We start from the raw sequence: 26,197 nt of genomic DNA on the forward strand, positions 1-26,197 counted from the left end.
CTCTCATTCTCCATATAATGACCTGCATTTCACCCCACTGTCAACTACGCTGATGCAGCCTGGATCAATTAAATGATTGAGGTAAAACAAATTTTAGAATTTCTTTTTAAAAATTACTTTCATCCCAGATCATGTCAAAAATCTCATTTACAGAGTGGACCATAAAACTGCACCAGCATAACTAAGAAGAGTAAATGCAGCACCAAAAAAAAAAAAAAATTGAAGAAAAGCCATTGAACAGGACAACCATGGGAGTCATAAATTTCTTAAGAGGGTTTCATCAATAAATAGCAATAGCAACAGTGAATAAAATCAGCATCACTTCACCATACTGGTATTTTCATTGTGAAAGATTGCAATGAAGACACAAAAGAAAAAAGAGCTTTGCAAAACCTCACTTCAAACTAGAGGAAAGTGTAATTCCTAGTTGTCTTGCAAAGCTCTGCCCAATCCAGGGAAAATGGTAAGCTTTCTGATTCAAGTATTCTCTTCAGTGAAGCTGAGATCAAGGGAAATCAGATGGTATTTCAAAACATATTAACAAGTCATACAACCACATTAGTTAACACTGCAGTAACTTCCTCTGCAATGCAGACAGATCTACTGAACAGGAACAAGAGAAGCCCCACCATGTAATAGAGATTGCTGGGTTTCATACTTTTGATAGAAGTTTGAATTAACCAAACTGCTCTTTGGCAAACAATGCAATGCATTTACCTGTATATCTTTTTGACTGGCTCGTTTCAGGTTATCTTCTTTTCCTTCTCTGTATTTTCACTCCACATCCTACGTTAATCATCCATAACCACCTAAGGGACAACCCTTGCACTTTATCTTCCTTAACCTTTGAGAAATCACTCATATCATTTATATGATAATATACAATGAGATATGATGATATAAAATAGTCCCCTTCTCCTGTGGGGATACTTCTTTGCTGCAAGTAACTTCCAGAACTTACTCACTGACTCCAAATGGGCATTTCATTTTTACAGTACTTTTTATACTACTTAAGTGGGAATATTAGTCAAGACTGAGTCTAGAGGGCTTTTTTAATTTGACTATTTCATGTTTAGTACTTTACAGCTTTTTACCACAATCTTTTAATAAAATGAACAACTTAAGACATTTTTTATGATAGTGATATCCAGAACCCAATTCTGCTTCACAGCAAGGCAGACAGTGCATTATGAGTTATAATGGAAACATCAATAAATCGAAGCTATTAAATTGCCTAATACTATCCAGTGCTAAAAGTTGCCATTTAATAGCCACATTTAAAAGTAACTTAAGTAACAGAATAAAGCTGTGTACTCAGCAGGCAACTGCTGCCTTGCTTCCTTGTGCTTTGAAAATAAAGCATTCTAAACTACAAATTTATCTACTGGTACAACTCAGTAAGTATTCAGCAACCTGGTATAACACTCTCCTTCACAGGTTCTAAATACCTGTTCCTGCAATGTCAAGTACACAGTTATTTTAGTAAAGTTAAGATTCCCAATTATCTGCCTTTTGAATAAAGAGCTTCAAGAGGAAGATGATGATCTAGTTGTTACCAAAATGTATTTTAAAATCAGCATTATAAGTAAGAACATTAGTATGAAAGCAGGGACAAACCAGAATCTTTCTTGTAGTAACTCCTTATGTGATGCTTTAGATAAGCGTTCACAACTCTCATTTTCATCTTCACAGAAATGGAGCTTAAAATAAAACTAGGATAACATTTTTGTACTTCCAGCAGCAACACAAAATCCTAAATTTCATTGCTGCATAGCATTACTCTATATCTTTGCCACTGTCACTGAATATGAAAAATTAGAGAAGAAAACATTAGAAGGAAGAAGGGAAGATGGTTTCAGGTAAGTGACATTTATATACCTCAAATTAAAGCACATTTAAGCCTACAGGCACTGCATGAAGAACTACATATCCCCTGCATATTATTAAAATACAGAAAACAGCATAAACTACAAAGAGAAAGAGACAATTGGAGACTATTGTTAGTAATAATAATAATTAGACACAAGACCAGAGAGAGAGGTGAGAAATAGTGAGACCAATGTGATTTCCTCCAGTATACTGACAATTATAAAACAAAGCTGCATTAGAAGAAACAACGCTCATTGCACAAGTTTACTGACTTAAATGATACTGCTGAAATTAGCTCAGTTAAAATCCATCATTCTTAGACACATTTGCCTTTATGTAGAAATCTGGCTTTACATATATACAGTTAATAGTTTATAGGCATAATTTTCATATAGTACTTACTGCTTCACTGATTTTCTAAAACTCTGTCTTCGATAAAATCAGAAGTCTAGTCTAACTCTTCCTTCCCAGGAGGTTCCTCACAAATCCACTAAACAGAAGATTTCAAGTATGTACTGAGCCTATTCTGCCTTTCAAGGTTTTTATATGCCACTGCCCTCAGTCAGATTTATTACTCCCCACATAATCTAATATAGAAAGAATTCACCCGATTGGCTAAACTGCACAGCGAACTGTTTCTATATAAAGCAATATTTTGAGCTTCCAGATTGGGATGTTCCATGAGCATGACACTTTGAAAGAAAAGAAAATTTCCATCTACGAGTAAATAGAAAGCTACACTCCAAATATTTTCAGCTATTTGAGATATTTTTAAACATCTGTGTTTCTTATCAGCATCAGTGGTTCAAGATAGAAAGAAATGCAAGACTGAACCAGCCAGGAGCTCAAAGGAGGGAGCAGCCACTCTTCCTGCTCCTCCTTGCTGCCTAGCCAGGATCAGGTAAGAGATGGGGCCTATGAAGAAAATAAATTAAAAAAGTAAGCACTCCTGCTGATCTCTCAGAACCTTTCATGTTCACACAAAAGCCTTCATGCAATGAATGACCTCTATTCTGTGGATAATTAAAGTACATATAGGAAGGACATGGACATCATGAAGTGGGTCCAGAAGAGGGTTATGAAGATGATCGGGGGTTGGAGCACCTCTACTATGAGTTCAGGATGAGGGAGCTGGGGTTGTTCAGCCTGGAGAAGAGAAGGCTCCAGGAAGACCTAATAGCAGCCTTCCAGTACCTGAAGGAGGCCTACAGGAAGGCTGGAGAGAGACTGTTTACAAAGGCCTACAGTGATAGGATGAGGGGCAGTGGCTCCAAACTAGAGAAGAGTGGATTTAGGCTGGATGTTAGGAACAAGTTCTTTACTATTAAGGTGGTGGAACAATGGAACACATTGCCCAGGGAGGTGGTTGGGGTCCCATCCCTAGAGATACTCAAAGTGAGGCTCAACAGGACTCTGGGCAGCCTGATCTAGTTGGGGATGTCCCTGCTGACTGCGGGGAGGTCAGACTAGATGATCTTTGGAGGTCCCTTCCAGCCCGAACCATTCTATGATTCTATGATGACTGAAATATGAAAGGTATGTATGATACAGGTGGAAACCCAAAATACAGAATGGGGTGGGAAGGGGCTGAAGGGGGTGGATGCAATGCCACAAGTAATTGAAGTCCAAACGCAGTGCAGGATGGGGAAGAAAAAGCGTGGAAGAAACATGAAGTACCAGAACCTTTACTGAACAAAAGCCCTCTGCCTCCCAAGATCACCTTAACCAGTTCACACCTGGCACTTCCAGACACATCTACACATCCTAAAAGCTTCTATTAACATCTCTGACACCTAGTTTAAAACAAGAGCAACCACAAAACCAAACCAAAACAAACACACCAACTTTTGTCTTATTTAAAATAGCACTTGATTAAAGCAATTTTCTAATAAATAAAAATCAGTTATTTGCATACCAGCATCAAGAGCTGCACTTTGTTATCATAAAATACACCTCATCACCACATATTATCTATTTACTAACCTAGGCAGGGAAACAGCTTAGGTGTTCATTACAGGATGCATTATTCCCATTTTGCAAGCATCATCTTTTAATGTCTATCATACATGTGTGCTCCTGCAAAATTCAGCTGAGCTCCTAAGTCCTGTGCAAATTCAATCCACCAATACACGTAGTGAATGAAAAGTCAGTTCTCTTTCCCATGCTATTTTGATTCATACTTTCCATGAAGATATTAATGAAAATCAATCATGAAACACTTGACACTTTGTACTTTTACACAGCAGTCTTAAACTCGTAGAGCTGCCTTACTGAAAGTCATTTTCATATAGTGGAAAAGGGCATGGGAAAGATTAGATCTGGGAGATTTGCCTTGAACAGTGAGTGAAAGCGTGACCGTGGACATCCAGAAAGTTATTTGTGAGCTAATTGTTCTTGCTATCCAAATATGTGGCTACCTTGTTCAGGTTCTTATTTAACCTGCTCTTCTAACACAGCATTTCACCAAGTGACCTAAAAACTAGGTGGAACTTGGTAACTTCCTCCTTACTGAGCATGAACACAGTACTGTTTGGGAGCAGAGCAGTTCACCTCCAAGTGTCTGGAGAAATTATATATATTACAATGGAAGAGAATGACTGCATCCCAGAATGGCTAATTCACACCCAAAACTAAATTACTGGGAAGAAAAAGGAGAAGGGAAGCAGTATTATGCTACAGAAACCCCTGACATCTATCAGGTTCCATGCCAGCAACTCTCATTGCTGAATGACTGTCATGTGGATAAAGTAAAATCTGACCAGACAACAGAAAAGTGATTAATAAAGGAGGGATGTCCAAAAGATGATGATGGAGAAATGGGACAAATCACTTTGAAGAGCCACCTTTTTCTTCCTACTGGCTATAGAACTAGTTTGGGTGGCAAGGTAAATGACTAACCTTGGTATTAGTGAAATAAAAGAACATGAATCCCACCTTACCTCTTCTTTCTCAGGTTATCATAAAGCCATTATATTCAAATATATTCAAAAATGCAAAAGCTAAATTTCCTTTTGTTATCCCCTGCTCTCCTTTGTATTCCACAACTTTCAGGTAAAAAAAAAAAAAATACTTTGAACTAAATTAATTTTTCCTGTAGAATTTCTGACAAGCTAGCCAGAAAATTATATTGATATCAAAAAGAAAAGATCCCTTTCCTTACCAAAAAAAAAAAAAAAAAAAAAAAAAAAAGGGGGGGGGGAGAAAACCAACAAACACACAGACTCTTTTTCCATATTGTTTGTAACAAAACAGATGAAGATCAGTCCATTATTACCAGACACTTTTCCAGATACATCTGCTGTACCTCAACTCTGAAGTTTATTAGTTCATGACTCTATTAGAAAAGCCTAGGAGTAACCAGGTAAATAGAATGCAGTTCATTAGCAGCTATGAACAGAATACACACTAATTCAGTGTTGTAACATGCAAAGTGAATGGAATTAAGGAAAGCAATTTTTAGATAATAGAATATAAAGTATTAAAAATTGCATTAAGTTGCTTCCAGACTCCATCGGACAAAAGACAGACAGACAGAATGAGCTATAGAGTTAATTATCCCTCTTCTAGATCTTTGTAGTGAAATAACCTGTTCTATTGATAAATCGGTTCACCAAACTGAAGTTTAAAACGAGTAAGTTCATTGAAATAATGAATAATGGCTGCAAATAGGTTTTTGAGAAAACTTATGGCACTGGCTTCGATAAAATTGTTGGAGACAAAGTGTAAAAACAGTGGTGCAACTGTTAAAAATATGCTTCTTATTTCAAGATAACACATGAGTTTTTATTGCCATCCAGTCCCTGCAACCATTGACATATTCACTGGGAAAAAATGCCGGGCACTGCCAAGGTATACTGTTTATTGGCATAGAGACCAAGCGCTCAAATGAGTAGTTCCATCAGGTATGCATTCAGCATAAACCAAACATCAATCACAACCAAATGATGTAACAAATGGAAAAGTGAAAAGAAAAGGAGCTGTGAAAGAGAACCAGGCACAGTGCTCCCAGTAACCCAGGGCTAGGAGCTTCCTAAGGCACCAATCAGGGCATCGCAACCAAATACTGATTGTGGAGCCTGCCACTTGTTTCTTGAATCACTGAGGGTTTTCTTGGACGCTGTCAAGGGTTCGCTGGCACTCACTCCCAACAGGTGCAGGAACACTGAGACTGGTACCAGTCCCATCTTGCTGACACACTGTGGCAGCTGCTGGCCATCAATTCATATACCCCTCCTCCCCTTGAGAAGGGAAGGTGACCTCTCCAGACATGCCACCTATAGGTGAGAAGCAGAGAGAAACCTTAAGTGCCCGGCAGAAGCCCTGCCAACGTGCTGCATCCAAAGGTCATCTCTGGAGTCACCTTCCTGACAGTTTCTTACATCCTTTTCTTCTGGTTAAACATGTGCCATAAGAAAAGGCATCTGTGTGTGCACTATCAGAACTGCAGCTATTCACAAGCTCTCTGGAAAAGGCCTACTTCAGCAACTAAACTTGCAAAAAGGATTGGCCAGTCAAAAAAAACAGTTAAATCTGCCACCTTTGTTTGTAAAATCAAAGTTCTCTTAGACGCAATTATGTTTATGCAACACAAGCAATCTTTTTTAAATTGGTTTTCTGATTAATTAGTTTTCAAGGCTTTCCTCATTTCCTGCAAGGATAAAAGGGCCATATTCTCTATCATATCCAGAGATTTTGCTCAGAATATCAATTTCTATTTACTTCCTACACTAAACTCACAAGAACCTGTTCCCAAGAAACAATTAAAGCTTCAGGGTTTGAATCACTTGGGCAGACTTAGTGAGGTCTTTTGCTGGGAGTCAGGGAGCTCAAAACAAAGTAAAAACTGTCCTGACACCCACCCCAACAAGATGTCTTTTGATCTTCTTCATGTGGAATAGTTCCAGAACTCCATGAGGCAGAGAATACCTCTTCACTTTGCTCTAAATCTCGCATACATTGAGTATGTTCTTCTTAGAAATCCCTCTGGGCTTCTAAGAGAATTCTTTTCACCTCCTTCCATTACTTCTATGGCTTCCCTGTCCTACTAATTCCCAAAAGCTAAAGGTACAAACTCTCCCTCCCTCCTCTCTCCCTTCCACAGAAGGAGGCAGAAAATCGTAAGCAAAATGTCTTCTACCCTATTTCCCACATTCACCTGAAGAAAAAAATAGACATTTGAACAGATAATTGTGAATAAATCAATTTAAATAGTGCTACCATCTGTCACGGTGTTTCTTATGCCCTAAAACAATGAGTTCATCTGAAAACCTGCTATGAGGTATAGCCGGCCCTTCTTGGAAGTCCAGAAGCTACTTGAGAGAATATGCAGAAATGGTATTAAAATGGATATTAAGTCTCTCAAAGCAGTGAATCTTACGCCTTCATTTTCACAGCAATCAAAATCTCAGATCCTAAGAAATCACTGGGTTTTGGCAACCTGTATATTAGCAGAATCTACATATTGGCTTTGTCCTTGAATTCAAATTTCTGTTTATAGAATCATAGAACCATAGAACTGTTGAGGTTGGGAGAGACCTTTGAGATCATCACATCCAACTGCTCACCTAGAGTTCATAATCCCACTGCTGCTGCTAAACCACTACCACTAAACCCTGTCCCTAAACACTACATCCTGGGATGGTGACTCCACCACCGTCTTGGGCAGCCCATTGCAATGTTTGATAACCCTTTCTCTGAATAAATTTTTCCTAACATTGAACATGAACCTCCCCTGGCACAACTTCAGGCTGTTTACTCTTGTCCTGTCTCTTGTTGCATGTGAGAAGAGATTGATCCCCACCTCGCTCCAACCTCTTTTGAAGTAGTCTCCTCTTATGAAGTAGCCTCCTCCTATGAAGACTAAACAACCCCAGCTCCCTCAGCTGCTCCTCATAAGACTTGTGGCTCAAGGCTCTTCACTGGTTTAAGAGAAAATCAAGTTATCCAGGCCCTTTGTTTAATTCATGGACTTCTCTCTGTTCACGATAAGAGACTGCTTTAAACACCATCATCAACTCCCATTTAAGTATGCAAATAAATCACCTGGGTGTTGAGTGTTTTTGAAGAGCTGCCCCATCTACTACTTCTGTACCACTCACCAGATATAAAGATGAAATTGCTAGACTGACAGTACATTGATAACTTTATTTTCTCTTAGAGGCTTATTGCTTTGGGAGAATAGCAGTAACTTTGATCATTAGGAACAGGGAGAACAGCTCTTTTGTGTTACTGAAACATGCTTCATGACACACTCTCACATCACCTGAACTTTTCAGACTTGGTACAGATGTCAACACTGAAAATAGAAAATAGAACATTTTTCAAAAATTTACACAATTCATTATAGGTTGTAGCAGAGGATCACAAAACAAACTCCCTCACATAGATACATGTGTTTTAATTTTGCTCTTTTGATACTTTCTTGATACTAAAACACTTGGGAATAGCCATTATTGAATGGTTGAAGAGAATATGCCATGATTAAAATTGCACAGCTTTTGCTTCCAGGCCTTTCATTAGGAAGGTAAGAATCTATATTCTTCTGAGAAATAAAGAGGCATGGATATTCCCAGTTGTTGTCATGGATACTGCTGCTGAGAAAAAGTGTCATTGTACCCCTGCAGATAAATGCAGGTATACACAGTGGCAAAACCACCACAGATGTTAAACATTCTCAGGTTGCCATCAGGTTCCTCTGCAAATTAGGATTAAGTAAAATAAAAAAATTAAACATAAAAGTTATGGCATGAAGGAAGAAAAGGCTAGGTGGCTAAACAAACAAACAAATAAAAAAAACGTTGGCACTTTCCTAGTTCATGATGTCATGGAGGAAAAAATAGAATGGAACAATAGTATGAGTAAAGGATCAAGTGTCAGCCCAACTTCAAGTTACCTGGATTTTGTCAGTGCATGTTATAACAGTATTGTTAACTACAATAACTGTATTTCTTAGGTCAATGGACAATTTTAAAAAATATTTTAAAAGCTATTGGAAAATTTTGAACAAGGGAAGCTCTGAGTCTGAATAGATCACCTCACAGCATCAGCATTTTTAGACTAGATCTTGGATTAGGGCATTTCAAGTGTCTTTCCACTTCAGCTTTACATCAACTATTTACACATTAAAAAAAGAAAATTAAGAGCTTGAAAATATAAGATGGTTCTTCCTCATACCATTCGTCATATCCACTCATCTTGGTCTTTGAAGAAAGTAAGGCAATCACCATGATGATTCTGGAGTTTGCAGTACACCACTTTGTAGTCTTTCATTGCATTAAGCAATGAAAGGTGGGAAAAAGCAAACATTGTCCCTTCAGGGAGTTGTTCTGGTTTGAGTTAGAACAGAACAAATCCTGTTCAGTGATGCAACTTTCTGTAAGTACACTTTCTGAAATTAATAGCATGTTTTCACAGACTAAATCTTGTATGCTACTACTACAGGTACAGAGTAAAAGGCCACCCCTGCAGAGATGAATGGATAGAACAGGGGATCCTAAACTAACCAACAAGAGATTCCATTCCACATACATCATACTTGCAATAAAAATGAAGGATCACAAGGGTCAAGTTGTTCTTCCCTTCCTCTTCTTCAATGGCTGGCATCCAAAGAGGATTGTGTCCATTCTGCCTTTGATCCTGATTCAAGTTCCTGAATCCAATTCCAGAACCTGGCTCCTGAATCTCATTCCCATATGCCACTGGATCCAGCCTGGTGATAGTGACTAACTGGCATCAGGGATGTGTGGTTTGATATCAGTTTTGTGTATATTTTATTTTTCTTTTCATTAGGTTTATTTTTTTTTCAGTTCATAATTCTCTCTCCCTTATTCGCTTTCTCTTCCCATTGGGAGTGAAGAGGGGTTAAGAGAGAGTATATCACAGGATCAGTTGTTTAGTTGCCAGTCCAGCCCTAACCCTTGACAAGAGTGGGAAAGGTTTTGGATTCTCCTGGTAAAGTGGCAGGACACAACTCTCTCTCACCTCACAGTCTGTCAGATACCATGCTCCTAAATAAGCACAGAGAGAAGTGAAGGCAGGCTGCTCCTAAGGCAATCATCACCTTGAGTGAGTGATCAAAGTACCAAGGACTGGTTAGGATGTGGAAAAGTGAGTTGGGTGGTGTAATGATTTAAATCAGAACAAGACAAGTTAGACCAAACCAGAGGACTAGCCTGTCTATTTCTCCCAAGACAAGAAATAAGAGAAAAGTAACACAAAAAAAAAAAAAAAAAAATCAGGATTGAGACAAAACCAAAGTGAGATACTAATAGAGTTTACTGAGCAAAACCATCTAATCGTAGTACAAAATACCTAATTGCCTTTGCCTACCTGCTGAAAAAGCACAGCGCAAAGCAGCAGCAAGCAGAAGCAATCAAGCCAAAAGCCCAAGCCAGAAAACTATTGCCCTGTCCCTCCTTGTCCCATCACCATCCCAGCGGAAGAGACAACACCCAGAAAAATCTGGAACCCAAAAGCAGCAACCAGAACAGGAAGCCTCCCATGTTGCAACCTGAACTTCAAGCCCCATTAATACTTTACTCCAGCTACCACTTTCATTTTGAAGCTGGCATGACTGCAGCATGGTATGAATAACAGCAGGTTCAACTCAATCCATAATAGGTGGCAAGGCACACGAAGACAAATAAGAAAAGTAGAAGTGCAAAAAGACACCTTCTGCAGCATAGAAGACATCATCCTTAACTGAAGCATTAATACACCACTGTGCAAAGACCATTAAAAAAAAAACCAAAAAAACCCACAAATAGGAAGTAGAACTCAGTACCATGTTATTAAATCTCTCCTTGTGAGCATTTTGGGGCAGGCCTAAACAATACAATGCTGAGATACCAAGCTATCACTAAATGAAGCACAGTGGAACTGGAAACAAGATAACCAGTTTAAGAAGGAGTGCTACATCATGCTAATTAAATCCATTGGGAACAAAGCCCACGAGGGCTGTACTGGATTCAGAAGGCAAACAAGATCACTTAAAGCTAGCTAGGGTACCTCAGTATGGCACTACTGTCCTCCAGATAGGCACCTCCTTGATCTATCAAGCTGAAGTTATAAAGGCATGATATAATAAAAATCACCATCATCATCAGAACAGGCAGAGGCACAGTTTCACTGGAAAAGTAACTGTGAAATACGTGCTGTAAAAAGAAAGGTGAGAACATCCAAATTATACCTCAAAATATTGGTTGTGTCACCAATACTGGAAGGGAGGTCCTGTCTTTGAGGAGGAGGCAGAGCCTTAGCACAGATTCCTACACTGCTGCTTTCACAACAGGTCATGATATTCATCCCAGCTAGACAAAAAGCTATTTTTCATCATTTTGCCATACCTGATCATCACTCTAGCCCAGTACCCTACCCTGGTGTTTCACTGCAACACAAAAGTCCTTTGAAGTTTCAGGAAAAAAAGAAAAAAACAAAAACAAAAACAAAAACAAAACCAACCAAGAGACAGAAACAACTTGAAACAGCTCACGCATGACAGCCACCCCCCCTCTCCCACCACTGTAATCAACAGACTTCACAGCCATTTGACACAACAGCTAAGTGGTACACAATTCGACTACATTTAAACATGTGTTCCATAGATTGTATAGCACCAATCTCAGCTTAGGAGTTGCAACTTGCTCCTCAGGAATGAAAATGTTTTCTGAAGAATCCCCAAGCTCACTTAAGAGGGGAAACAAAAAGAAGAAACGTAAAAATGAATCCAGCCTTCATAATTTGACAGATATGATATTGAACTTGTATTTTAAAGCCTAAGTACAGACAACTACGGCATAAAGAACACGCATTTCAGAACACGCATGCCTTGAAAAATAATTAAGTTACAGAACTGCTTCCCACCCTTTGTTCCCACTAGCCCACTACATCTTCCATGTATGAGCAGAAGATTAGGGAAATAAATAGGTTTCAATTAAAATAAGTAATTATCCTCAGAAGACATACAATGCTTAGAATATTATTATTTCATTCCTAAAAGATGGAAATGGGTTAACTGGATTTTGAAGAAGACAGGCAGGCTTGGTTTACTATTTGGACTCCAATAGCAGCAACTAAAAATATACTCTTAATTGAAGCAAGATCGTGAATTCATGGGTAGGGGTCCACTTGAGGAGAACTACCATTAAAAAAAAAAAAATTAAAAATTAAATGTCCCAGGAGCTACAGACTGCAGAAAAATCATGAGAAACGTAACAGGCTGAATGCTGCCCTTCAGACAACACCCTCCCCCTTTTAAGATCCACCCACAGAATTAAACAGCTCCCATAAGCACCACCAGCTTCCAGGATAAAAGCTGTTACAAATCCAATACAACAGGCAATACCCGATATGGTGCTAGAGATGGAACACCCGCAGGTCACTTTCCTGACCAAGCCATGCCACGATATTTGTAGGCACACATATATAGCAGCCAGCACAATCCACAGGCACTTAAATCCCATTTCTTGGTTGCTATAAAGTTCCTCAGCGTGATCTGCTTACTATGAACACAGAAGGTTAGGTGCGTACAAAACGTACTATACAAGGCAACAAAAAAACAAACAAACAAACAAACAAAAAAAAAAAAACACTCTCACTCCTGCTCTAGAGATACTCCATATTTCTGTGTTTGTTTCTCTGTCCAGTACAGGAGCTTACACAAGTGGATCAAGTAGCACATCCTTCCTTGCAGACGCACTGAACACCCTCTCTTCCTCCACTGAGCCTTCATTTGAGCCGCTGTTGGCTGCAACAATACATGAAGACATTCTGAGAAGCTGTAACAGTCCTATTCATCAGCAACATTATGCTGGTGTTCAGGCCAAACCAAAAGACTTAGAGGTCACTGAAAGAGACAGTGAAGGTAAGCATTTACTGGGATGTGTGGTTCCAAGTCTCCAAAACATTTCCCAGAAAGCTGTTCCCAAGTTACTTTGCTGTTTGCAAACAATCTTCTACCTCTGCTTTAATCTAGCTTCCAGAGGACGCTGTCCCACACATTACTACTCTATTTAAACAGCACTGATGAAACATGCTGGCTGCTCTCTCCATCCTTCACTCTTTTGCACAGAAGCTTTTAGGAACAGTAAGCATATCCATTCCCATTGTCAAAATCCCAGGATGCCAACATTTCAAATTGTACTCTATGCAACTTGTGAAAACAACAATACAAAAGTCTCCCACCAGTACTCAGACAGCTGCTTCCCTATATGCAATGAACCCAACACAGGTTGCCAAGGGTCTGCAATGATGAGCAGCGTTTACTCCTGAAACCTGTATTGCACTGTATCTTAACTCTAAGCAATAAAACGTCGAGACCACATGCTTTTTTCAGTTTAAAATTAGTTTTTATAGCCGATATATAAAAGGAGATAGTTGTAATAGACACGCTGTGACGTTCGGAACTGGAGCTATATAAACAGTGCTTCTATAATAGGTGCTACTCTCTCAGGGAACTGCCTGAACTTCAGGCTTCACAGTTGGCATTGCTCTTCCTGGATTTTAAACCTGCGAGAAACACTTGTAAAGATGAGAATAACCAAGCTTTAAACAATCATCACCAAAAAAATAATTTTTTTATCAAAGATTAAGCAGTTTTGAGATACCATGTATAGAAATTCCCCCTGAAAGCTCCATTCCCTAGGGTAAAAATTAAGTGTAGATTTCAGTCAAATACAGGAGGCTCTGAAGAACATAAAAAAGCCACATGCTATGCCACTTGACAAGATACAAGTAATGATTTTTCAACCATTCCCTCTAAAAAGAGAGTAATTTTGCAATTAAAACAAGAGCCACCATTAAATCTTCGGTGTCAGGACATTTTCCTTATTTATATCTGTCAAGATGAATAACAATTTTATATACTGTGCAATTACCTAGAGAACAAAAGCTCTGTTACATGTATTTCTAATACAGCCTTGCACATATTCGTCCGCTTTTATCACTGATCTGATTTTTCCAGCAAAATTCAGCACTCCCAGCTTTTTTTTTTTTCTTTTTCCGTGGATACTGCATATTATTTTTATCATACAGCCTAGTATAAATTTCTTTTTAAACTACATTACATATCTCCCCAATGAAAAAAAAAAAAAAAAAAAAAACACCAACCACACAACACAGAAGTGCTTTTCCATACCTGACACAATTCTGCACACATCAAGAATCAGAGGTTTATTATTGCTTAACATCCTGGGGGGAAGAGTCAGAATCAATATTTCTCCATCACCATATGCTCTGGTAAAAGTGCTTAGTGGTATTAGCAATAACCAACCAAGTTTAAGTGGGTCAAGGTCAAGTAAAATGAAAGACTGTAAATCTCCTATTTGAGCCCAAGCTTGGTCTTCCAACTAAACTGCAGTTTGACATGTTTTATAATCACTTCCATGACAATTTACCAGAAGGAAAGCATTAAAAGCATATCCAGGACATAAACATCCAAGAAGTCTATATTTTATCAAGTTTCCGTGCCAAGCATTTCCTTGCTGCATTTAGATGGGTCTTTATTCGTACCATATTCATGGCCTCTGAGCCATACGTCACTACCTCCAAGAGGTCTAGTTCCAACAGAGCTAGACTCAGTGATGTGGGAAGAATGGTGAAACAGGTGTACAGATGAGGGCACTCAAGCACCCTCAACTGCATCTCAACCAGCTGCATCTCAGTTCAATACTCTACATCAAACATAATGCTGAATGACATCAGAAACAAGATGTGGAAAAAATGTAAGTTGTCGCAATTTCCTTTTGTAGGAAAGTTTAGTTGAGTTCCCAGTTTCCTCCGGTGCCTCTTAAAATTCTAGCTTTCAATTTTTAACCAAACAGCACACAAACATTTGTCTTAGGGCAAACAAACACGGCTATAGTAGGGAGACTATTTGAAAACATCAATCAGTCCACGGAAGTTCCATTTAGAGAGAAAAGAAAGACTTTAGACTTTGATAAGGCATGACATGATTCCATGCCGTTGATCTGCATCTGCAATCACACAGCTTTATCTTTAATGCAAACAAAAAGTAACTTAGAATACTCCTAATTAGGTACAATAAGCATACACTGGCACATTACTGAATCTATGAACAGACAGCAACCACACCATTTCACTCCTGCTCCATGTTGTAAGGTGTAAGACAGGGAGAGAAGAAAGGCACTTTCCTTTAAGACCTTTCTTACAATTCTACCATTAAAAAGAAGTATTTTTGTTTTCTTCTGAAGTTATTAAACCAGGCCTTTAAAGAGTGACAAATCCTTCTCAGCAGACACAGGTTATGCTCAACACACAAAATCACAGAATGATAGGGGTTGGAAAGGATCTCTGGAGATCATCCAGTCCAACCCACCCGCTTCCAGAACAGGTTCACTTGGAGGAGGTTGCACACTCATGTAGATGAAAAAGAGAGAATACTTAATTTGAAACAAATGAGGAACCATATTCTAGCAATCTGTAAAGCGTTGTGAGAGACCTGCCTCTGGGAAACCTTACTTTGCTTTGAAAATGACCCTCCTCTAGTCACAAGGATAGGACCAGATGACCTCCCAAACTGTCTTCAAGACAAATTACTATTATGATTCCATAACAACACCCATACTTTATTTTTTTCCTCTGGGAAAAATGTCTCTCTATATAATCTCTCACACCGACACACAGTAATTTAAACTGTGGATTAGCTGTAAATAACCGTGATGTATATTTCAAAGAAAAGGTATAATCATCCTTAGCATAGAATTCAGCACAAGTTCATTTGCCTCTTGCTCTGGCTATGACTTATTTTTTTTTACTGTGAGACAGCCTTGCAGGGGGCATAGGTTTATTATGAGCTCAAAGGGTAATTTGAAATAAGAGCCCTCTATAAAACTGTTGGCAGCAGATTCCTGTCTGATAAAGGGTGGGGAAGGAGTAGAACCTATGATGTGAACTCCTTTCATCTCCTCCCCAGTGGCCAAGAGAAGCACTGATTTTTTTTTTTTAAGGGTTGGTTGGTTGGTTTTACCCTGAACAGCATAAACAAACAAAATTCAGTATTGGTTCACATGCACAGAATTATAGGTGCAAAAAGATCATCTTAAGCATACATACAATCAGATCTATAGAAAAATGCAGACATTAAGGAAACTGGAGTAAATACTACATAGTTTTTTTTTTAAAAAAAGAGCTATTCACTATAGTTACATTTGAATTTATCTGGCAACATGAGATAATACACAAGAGCACTGATGGATTTTAAGCATACAGCTTAACATTACCCACACATTTAATAGGTTGCTTTTGACAATAGCTCATCAGAAGTTCTGTACCTATTAGGATCTTCTTTTCCTGTGAAATGCTGAAGAAGCAGCAAAACAGAGTTTTGTGATGCAAAATCAGGGGCATAGACAGAAATATGACAACCCTCCGAAGCTCAGAAAGAGCTTATCATCTAGTAGACAGGACACAAGCACAGATTCTAACTTCTATACTGCCTTTGAATTTTTTGACAGCTGAATTGCCAGTGGATCAGAGAAGGCTGGACATCACCAGCCTAAGCAATCAAGTGTCTCAAGTATAAATTTTATCTTGCCTACAGATACTTTTGAGGCACGTTGACCAAAATGTTCTCTCTACAAAATGTTAACCAGTGGACTCGGTACAGGTAAAAGCCCTTCCTTTGCTTTCTAAATCTTGCCTGCTTCTGGAAGCAAGCAAGAAACAGCATACAAACGTGTATTAGCCCAGCACTCATTCATAATCGAGAAACAAACCCAAGATACTGTCAACTGAGCTACATGAAGTTTGCTTAAATTCTGGTTTCCTCCTATAAAAGTATTATAATGCAGACTTGAAATTATATGCAAAGTTGACTTAAGTTCCCCCACTCAGGGGAAAGGAAAAAACAAGCTTTACAGCATCAGTCAGACATCTCTGAAAAATTACTCCTGTTTATTTTGTCTGTAGTAAGCAGCTCTGTAAATGATAATTTTTTTTTCTTTCCTTATAAGCTAAGATTTAACTAGAAACATTAGCTCTTTATTTCACACTCATACTAGCTCACCATTGCAGACCTGCATCCTCTCAGCATTCTTCCCAGGCAAAATCCATGTACTATAAATATATCAATATACAATAGAAATGGCATCTACACTGTCAACAGTACTATACTCTTTCAATGATGAGATCCTTGACTCACAAACCCATATTACGTTTTTCACTTTAACAGACCTCTGAAACTGAGGCCAACCAGTGTTTGTCCATGAAGTTACTTCAGAGAAGCTCCCCGAGGGGAGGGAAGAGGGCAAAAACAGGACACATGCACACAAAACAAACAAAACAAAAACAAACAAGAAAACACCACCAACAAACAGTAGCTGAAAGGAAGGCAAAAATGGAGCATTAGTTTTCAAGTCAATAGCTCCCCAGGGAACCATCTGCTCCCAAGATTGATCAGTACTACTGAAGGAAGAGGTAGGTCAGAGCGAAATTATCCAGAGGAGCAACTACATGGATCTGCATCCTCTCATAAACCTCACACCCAACAAACTTTTGGTCTTGGGCAGCATCTACATTTAGCTTTTATCTGAGGCTAAAGTGTAATCACCTGATGACCCCTCCCCAGGAGAAGAAGGGAATCAGGAAAAGGAGAGAAGACTCACAGGTTGAGATGAAAATGGATTAAATGAAATAGCCAAATGACCACCAGTGTCAATACAAGAGATATAAAGCTACACTCAGCAAAAGCACAGTAGTCATAACATCCAAGAAAGCTGTCCTAAGGAGCAAAGCCCAATCAGGAGGCTCTTGCAAGATGCTCCCTTCTCCACAGCAAGCTTTCTCCTTTATACTGTGATGCTCATGGTCTAGGACACACTTGTGAGCCAACTCAGGTCAGCTGTCCCAGCTGACTCAGAACTGTTAATGGCCTGTAGCCCATTGCTCATCTGCAATTCTGTCCCAGCAAAGCCAGGACAGGCAGTTCCTCTGTGGGGATTACTGGGGATATGCTTGCAGAGGCATAAGCTCAAAGGAAAAGGAAAGTCACCCTTTCACTGTCCGAACTACTGAAGAAACCATGACAGCAGCAGGCAGGAAAAGAGGGAGGGAACAATAAGCAAGATGTCTCTATGGGAGCATTGAAACAAACACAGAAGTTACGTGCCCATCCTCACAATCAACGTTGTGCACAGGGAAGGAAGAAGACTCTGCCCGACAGGTGGCCAGAACTGCTGGTAAGCCACACTGATCCTGTCTGACATCCTTAGTTGAACCAGAGCAAGACACCACCAAGAGCTTAGAAGACCCTGTCCTCCCTCTCTCTCTGGAGCACCACTGGAGCAGTAAGGACTACCAGCTGTCAAACTGAAGCCAGTCAAACTCAGTTGCTAAATTTAAGCAACCACACAACAGGACATAACTGACCAGAGCAGCATGACAGCCCTTTAGATCCACTTAAATCTCCACAGGCATGAAAAACCTCGGCAGATCTTCCCAGCACGAAACTATGCCAGAAGTGCAAAATGACACCGCGTGCATGGCCGGCTCTCCTAAGCAAGCACATCTAGAAAGACCCAGTCATGGGCTGCACACACATCCTCCTGTCAGCTGCCCACTGAGGGGCTTGTGTTGCTTCCCAGCCAGCAAATACACAGGGAGACTCACCACCCACAAACTACTACTCAGCTTTGAAACCCTATTAAGGTTGCTAAGTGACAATAATGTAGAGCGATCTCACACCATTTGCAAACCCCAAACATTTAAAGGCAAGGAAATGAATGGTTTAGATCATAAATCTCACACCACCCATCTAATAAATAGTCATCAAGTGCAAAACCTTGCGGAATTCATTACAAGAGCATTAACTCTCCCAGGAATACAACTTGGGATTTTGTTACTATGCTTTCAGTATCTAAGCGGTGAAATATTCCTGACCAGGAACATCAGTCAAATGAAAAACTTAGCTGGAAGAAAAAAAAAATTAATAAAAAAGAAAATAATTTGCTCCTCCTCATAATTATGCAATATATCAGGACAATTTCTATGCGGCAAAAGTTGTAAGTCAACTACATTCTGACTTAGCATATGAATTTTTTTTATGGCCCATATCCAGTGAGCACTTAAGCACTGGCTTAATTTTAAGAAGTAATTAATCATTTAAAAGTGTACAGGACAAGTGTTTCAGTATGTGCTTAAATGTTTTACTAGAATAAATCTCTTATTTAATTTTAAGGAGCATCCAATGCAGTGGTCTTATTTTTAGTATATCAGCAAAATAATATTTATCTGAGGTCAGCATTCAGCCTATTTGCTGTGATAAATTCAGTGTTTACATCAAGAAAGAATGAGGTTTCTTTTTATGATGATGTGAAAGGGTGAAAGTTATGGATGCCCCCAAGCTAAGCTTGCCCTTTTTTTTTTTTTTTTTCCTCCATTGCTGGCAAATTTGAGAGTTATGGTTTGAACACATTATAATAGAGCTGTGGTTACCATGCTGGCAATTAGTAGCCTGGTCTTAGGTTTTTAAAATATTTTAGATAATGCAGTTTAGTTTTTGTAGGCAGGAATAGAAAGGATAAAACTGTAATATAAGAAGGTGGTAAATCAAAAGGTGAAAGAAATGGGGTTCTCACTCTTCATAAAAGACAAAGTCCACATAACCAAAGTATCAAACAGGAAAAAATGAACATAGTTAGCTACGCTGTCAGTAGCTTTAGAGCAACACATCCACCTATGTCACAAATAACTAAAAAAAAAAAAAAAAAAAAAAAGAAGCATAATAGCCAACCAGAACAGAATACTAGTCTCGTGGTTCCTCTTCAAGTGAGCTACTCAACTATGTCTTGATTATCCCTATCAGAGGAAAACATCCAAAACATCAGAATGACTACAGAATCATTCTTTTATGCCCAAAACTCAGTATTCTGAGCTTCATACAATCCACACACAAAAACACACAGTACCTTCTTCCTCCAGACTAGATATGTTATTCTACAGATGGCCTAACAGAAGCATAGTTGGTCAAACAAAACAAGAGCAACATTGGTGTTGGTTTTTTTTAAACAAACAAAAAAAAACAAAAAAACACAACTTTTTGGAGCATTCCAGAGCAAGAACACTGGTCTAAGCAGCCTTTTATTGTCTTCAGCCAGCCAAGAGGATTCAATACTTCCCCTCAGATAAAGGCTTTGTGACAGACAGACAGACTAACTACTCTTTTGATCCCTACTTCAATTACAAAAATCACTGTAATTCTACATATTCTGCTACAGATATTCAAACTAACTTGGCTAGTCCAGCAAGTCATACAGTAGTCATACAGCAATCATATAGCAGTCTTGCATCTCAGATTCTGATGTAACTGCTGGAAACAATTCAAAATGTCTATATGGCCTTACATGGATAAAGACCCAGCTATAGCACAGTCCTTTCTTGAGCTCTGGCATGGCTGCTATGTGCACATGAAGTTCACAAGATAAGGCATCTCAGAAAGGGATTCCCAGTTATCACTGATTCTTGAATCAGTCTTTTCTCGTGCTTCCTAGAAAACCTCAGAAATTCTCTTTCTCTAAACTACACAATCAGCTGAATGTGTTTCACCTGATCTTTTTGGCAGAAAAGCATTACCCAGCTCCCTGGAACAAAACAATCAAAATCTCTTACAATACAGGTAAGAGTGTGATTATCTTGACTTTTTTCACATTCAAAGCTCACCAGCTGTTGGGGGGGAAGGGGGGAGGGGAAGCTGTGCATAAGCATAATTCATGTTATCTTTCAATACAAAATAGCACTAATCCTTTAAAGATTCTTTGGGGGTGGAGGGGTAGGGGAGGGGGAGGAAACTAGCAAAAGCAACATTTTCTTTGAAGACCTGCTTGCAAGTATTTAAAAACGTTGCAAGCTCCTCCTTTCTGATACTCAGCTAGCAATTTAAGCTTTGCCAATACATGCATCACTAAAATGCCTTAGCAGATTTCATTTCAGTTTTATACAAACATGTGTCAGAATCTGGAGTGGTAATGACCACTGTGCCTTAAATAGTGTAACTCTTTCCATTCTAACCCTGCTGGTTTCTGCATAGCATGTTCAGTCATTTTTAGCTTCCCCAAACTATCACGTCCTTAGCTGAAATTTTCCACTAATGGACTCTTCTTTGAAAGCTTATGTAGAGATACAGCAAGTATAAGAAGCAACAAATCCTGCACATCATAGGATCATTTCAGTTGGAAAAGACCTCTAAGATCCTCGAGTTCAACCATCAACCTAACACCACCATGTCCTGAAGTGCCATGTCTACACATTTTTTAACAACTCCAGGCAGTGACTCCACCACTTCCCTTACATTTCATGCTAAAAAAATGCATTTTTTTTTACACATACATGAAACCTTAAATAGATTACTCTGTGCCTAAATATGTGTGTCTGCACATGTCAGGAACACACACCAATGAACTGATTTTGAATATTTCACTTCAAAATCGAGGCTGAAGTCCCAAGGACACTGTGAGGGAATCAAATTTGCCAGATTTCACAACAGTTGTGATAAAAAGCTGGTGAAACATTTTACTACAGATGGATATACAGTACGACCAATTTAATCCAAATTATATAAAATATAAATACTGAAGATAAATATCCCGCAGCATCCATCAGTCTTTTCCGTGAGCGCTGCCAGGTGCCAAGAATTTGAGGGTGACTGCTAATAATGCATTTGGTCACTTCAAGTTCTGTGTCTTGCTGTGTAAATGCAAAAATAAAGTTTAGCGACACTGTACATGTTACTGCACAGTAAATTGCAAATTAAAACACATTTTCAAGCTCTGCACATTCAGACAACCCTAATGCACATAAAGGATCCCACTTAGGGAATAGCACTGCTACCATGACATTTTCCTGAGAACTTCTGCTGTGTAAAAATGATGTTCCCTGATTAAATCTGGAACTATTGAAGTTCAAAAATGTAGATTACATTGCAAATTATATTCATGAAGTCTAAGGCCAGAATCAATCACAGTGCTTTACATTTAGGTGAATTAAGAAGCTACAGCAATCAGAGAGAAATGTATACCAGAAACAAACAGGAAGTGACTACTGGGACTTGGCACTGTCAAATGTCACCATATGGAAGAGGTTAGAATCTTTTTGAAGCCTCAGTTCCTAAATGGCTGATATTATCCAGTAAGGTCAATAAAAACACCATGGGGAACTTAATTAATTTACTTTTATTACTCCATAATGAATTAGGACCTTTAAAAAAATAAAGACCTCAGATAATTCTAGTAATAACTCTTGCCATTTAACTAAACAACACTGTATCATCTCCGCTAATTACAACACACTTGTGTTTCTGAACATCTCCCACGTTACAGCAATTTCCTTATTAATAAAAACCACTGGGGGTGAAGGAGAGGAAGAAAGCATTCTCCCAGCTACAAGGGTATTTATTTCACTCAATGCCCCATATTTTCTTGCACTTCCTGATTTATACTTTCGGCTCCAGAATTTCTGCTTCATCCAAAAATAAACACGAGCCAGATACCTAATCACAGATCTGAGAGCAAAACATGTATCCAGCAGAGCTTTCCTATTAACTGCACATGCACCCATTAAACTGGAAGTCAGGTCAGCAATGAAAGTGCTATTCTTCATATCCAGTTTTTAGCAGAGTGCTCAAGACAGAGTAGGAACTAAAACTATGCTCATGTGATGACCCTCCTTCTCAGTATCCAAGGACTATTTCATTTATTAATCTTGTGCTCATCCCCAAGACAAGCAGAACTTAAAAATTGCCAGCTCTAATTTGAACCTTCTCTTCTCAAAAGGTTCCAGTGATAAAGAGCAAAACAATGTTTTAAAGAATATACTTTGCACTCCAGTGGTTAAAGAAAGGAACAGTGGCTGAGGAAACTGGGGTTGTTGAGCCTGGATAAGAGCAGGCTGAGGGGAGACCTTCCTGCTCTGTACAACTACCTGAAAGGAGGTCTTAGTGAGGAAGGTGTTGGTGTCTTCTCCCAAGCAACTAGCAAGAGGAAATGGCCTCAAATTGCACTTGGGGAGGTTTATATTGGATACTAGGAAAAATTTCTTTACTGAAAGAGTGGTCAGGCATTGGAACAAGCTGCCCAGGGAACTGGTGGAGTCACCATCCCTGGGAGTGTTCACAAACCTTGTAGAAATGGCACTTCAGGACATGGTGTGCCAGGTTGATGGTCGGACTTGATGATTGTAGAGGTATTTTTCCAACCAAATCAATTCTATGATTCCATAATTTTAAATTAGAAACCATCTGATGACAGACAGAATTTTCAGGCTGTAGCCCCAAGAACTGAAGTAATCTGTTTCATTTAAGGAAGACAATGACACTACCCATCTCACCCAGCATCTTCAAAATTTAAGAAGTCAGGTTTAATGGAGATGCACAGGGAACCTTCCATTACTTCAATCCCAAATATAACACCAAAATTGTCTAACTACAGTTTCCAAAGTCCTCAAAAACAAAACGTATGTTTCAATAATGTTTTCTTTTTCATGAAGACAGTTTTTTTAGGTACTAAATATTTAGGTCTCCCAGACTTGAGGGAGATCTGGGTAGACATTACAAAGTCAAGAATTGTTTCAATGCTATCACTTGGGTATTTTGACTCAAAACTGCTTGAACTTCACAAGCTACTTATCATCTGTTCATTCCCTTGCATTTCACCGGGGGAACACATACAATCTCCACAGATAGAACAGCTCCCAGGATGATGCTAGCTTTAATCTCAGACAAGTGCTAATTAATTTTGTTCCTGACTCCTGTAAAGATGTCTACTAATACAATGTCACTCTGTAACCAAGTACAGGGCTTGTGCAAACAGCTCCTGCACAAACAAGGATTTTGGCTCAAAAAATAGTTTAGTCCTTTGCACCCCAACTTGTTCTAAGGTTTGCAGACACCAAAATATGTTGATCTTCAAGTTTTCTGTTTGGGGAAATTAATAATGGCCACATTTTTACACAGACATGCCTTTAAAGTTCTCTGAAAAATGTGAGGAATACATATGCATAAGTTAAAAATACAGCCATAATAGAAGTTACATCAATGTCCAGCTCTGTCACTCATCTGTTTCTCACAGCGATTCACTACAAAAGTAGTTCCACTGAAAACAAACGAGCAGTTTGCAAAGGAAGTTGTTATTCAATGTGGGCAAGCCATGGTAAAACCGGACAAGACTTCTAAGCAGAACTGTGAGCATAAGATTAGCATATCACAAACAAGCAATGAACTCCAGTGTAATTACATCTGCCAATATAGCATTCTTCTTTTTTTTTTTTTTAGCTCCACATTTTGGTTTTCACCCCCTGCTGCCCTTGGACAAATATTTAATTGTTTTTATTTAGGAAGAGAGCAAAGCTTAAAAGCTCCCTTTCAGCACTACAGGTGTTAGAAATCTTTAGACCTATGTTTGTGCTCGCAAGAGGGGTTTGCTCTTATATATACATTTGCTAAATCTTATTATACACACGTTAAAAAAATCCACTCCTGAATGATTCTATCTGTAAAGTGCTGCCATATGGTAGCTTTCACAAATTATCAACTGTATCAAAACATCTAAAAATAACATCTTCCTTAAGTAAAATAAAAACAATTACCAGCAGAGACTTTCTGGTATAGTTCTGAGCTAAGGAATCAACACCACGTTGCTGAAATGCTTCAAATAAGTATAGAAGCAACATCCAGAGAAAAATAGCACAGGATTAAACAGCCCACAAGCATCAATGATAAATGTATATACATGTTTAGGGTTCTTTTAAAAGTCTATTATTAGCTGTAAGACAAATCCAATCCATTTAATTAAAACCTTAGCATACAAACACATTCACCAAGTAAGTGAAGCTTAACAAATCTAATTTGAATGAAAGGGACAAGCTGAGTAAAAGAGCAGCTCCCTGATGTTCCTTGCTCTAGTGGTTTCATGTAACCACTGATCACCAACTACTACAACGGCAAACATACACCACCCTTGACTAAATGGGAGTTGTCTGTCTAAATATAGCTACTTTTAAATAATGCATTGCAAGTTATAAAATAAAGTGCTACTGAATTATTTAGCATGGGGCTCATCTTTAACAAAGATATATCACTTTTAATTAAACAGAAAGAAAAATGTTTATATTCAGGGTTGCATATTATTGTAAATGGCAACCAGTAAAGCAACATTTTATGACTCCAATTATGTCAGCAGTCAGTTTTTCCTATACATATCTGATTCACAGAAATAGAACTGAGATGCAAACTAAGATACACGAAAGCATCACTTGTAGAGCTGTCTTAGAACTTCAGGCAATCCCAGCTTTGCATTCATTCACAACTCTCAGATACAGAATATCCCACCAACCTGTGACAGCTGGCAAGAACTGGCTGAGAATTCATGCTCACAAACTTGTTTCAGTAACATTCATAATCCACATATTTTCCTTACACAAGTATCAACCTCTGTGAGAGCAAACCCGCAAACACACTTAACATCCCCACAGCTAATAAAATGCCATGTTTCATCATTTTTAAACATTTTGAAGTCTGCCACACAAAGTGGTGTAGAGATGAAACTTTGTATAGGACCATATTCTCAACACGATGCAATAGTTGCATACTGTTTACTGTACGTAACCCACCCTTCAGGCAGGCTTAACAACGGCAAATGCAAAATTAACATTTAGCAATAAAATGAGATGCTACACTGCGGTTAGGAGGTTTCAGGGAAAAAATTGCTTTCAACCTGACGGAGTGGGATAACGCTACTCTTTACCAGTCAGTGCTCCCTGTTTAAACGTGGCTGCCTTTTGGATGTAGTGCGTGAAGTGGTGACTCCAGGGAAGGACAGCACCAGTCTGACAGGACTCCACAAACAGCACCTTTCTAACTTTAATGGGTGCTCTGTAGAGGAAACACCACCACATGATCTACTGTGTAGAAATCAAAACGTTAAGTATGACCTGTCTGGGCCTGCACGGAGCCACTTTGCCCCTCAAACCAGATGCTTACAACAGAAATTCTGACCTTGATGTCACTGCACCCACCAGCTCTCCCAAATGGGGTTCTATACAGAACCCATCACTGAATGTGGGCCATGCTTCCTAAAAAATCATAGGATCCCTCTACACAGAAAATAAGTGGATCTCATTATTTTTATACCTTTTATACACATGCTTACTTAAGTTCATTTTACAGGAAAAAATGTGATGTAAATACACCACCACTCATCAAAAGGTTAATTCCACCAGGATGACCTCGGCAGCTCAGGTCAGCCAAAATAATGCATTAACATGAAATTTGGACAGCTGCTTAACGTATCCAGCCCCACGAGCAAGAATGTGTAAGTTTACTTCT

The 26,197-nt window shown here is 38.9% G+C and overlaps 1 protein-coding gene across 1 annotated transcript in view; it reads right to left on the reverse strand.

Moving 5' to 3' along the window:
* DGKH (diacylglycerol kinase eta) overlaps positions 1 to 26,197 on the reverse strand; it is a 170,279-nt gene that overhangs the window by 135,946 nt on the left and 8,136 nt on the right. The gene's annotated exons all lie outside the window — the stretch shown is intronic.

The sequence above is a fragment of the Indicator indicator genome, chromosome 1 (genome assembly GCF_027791375.1).
Source record: "Indicator indicator isolate 239-I01 chromosome 1, UM_Iind_1.1, whole genome shotgun sequence".
In the NCBI taxonomy this organism is placed as follows: domain Eukaryota; kingdom Metazoa; phylum Chordata; class Aves; order Piciformes; family Indicatoridae; genus Indicator; species Indicator indicator.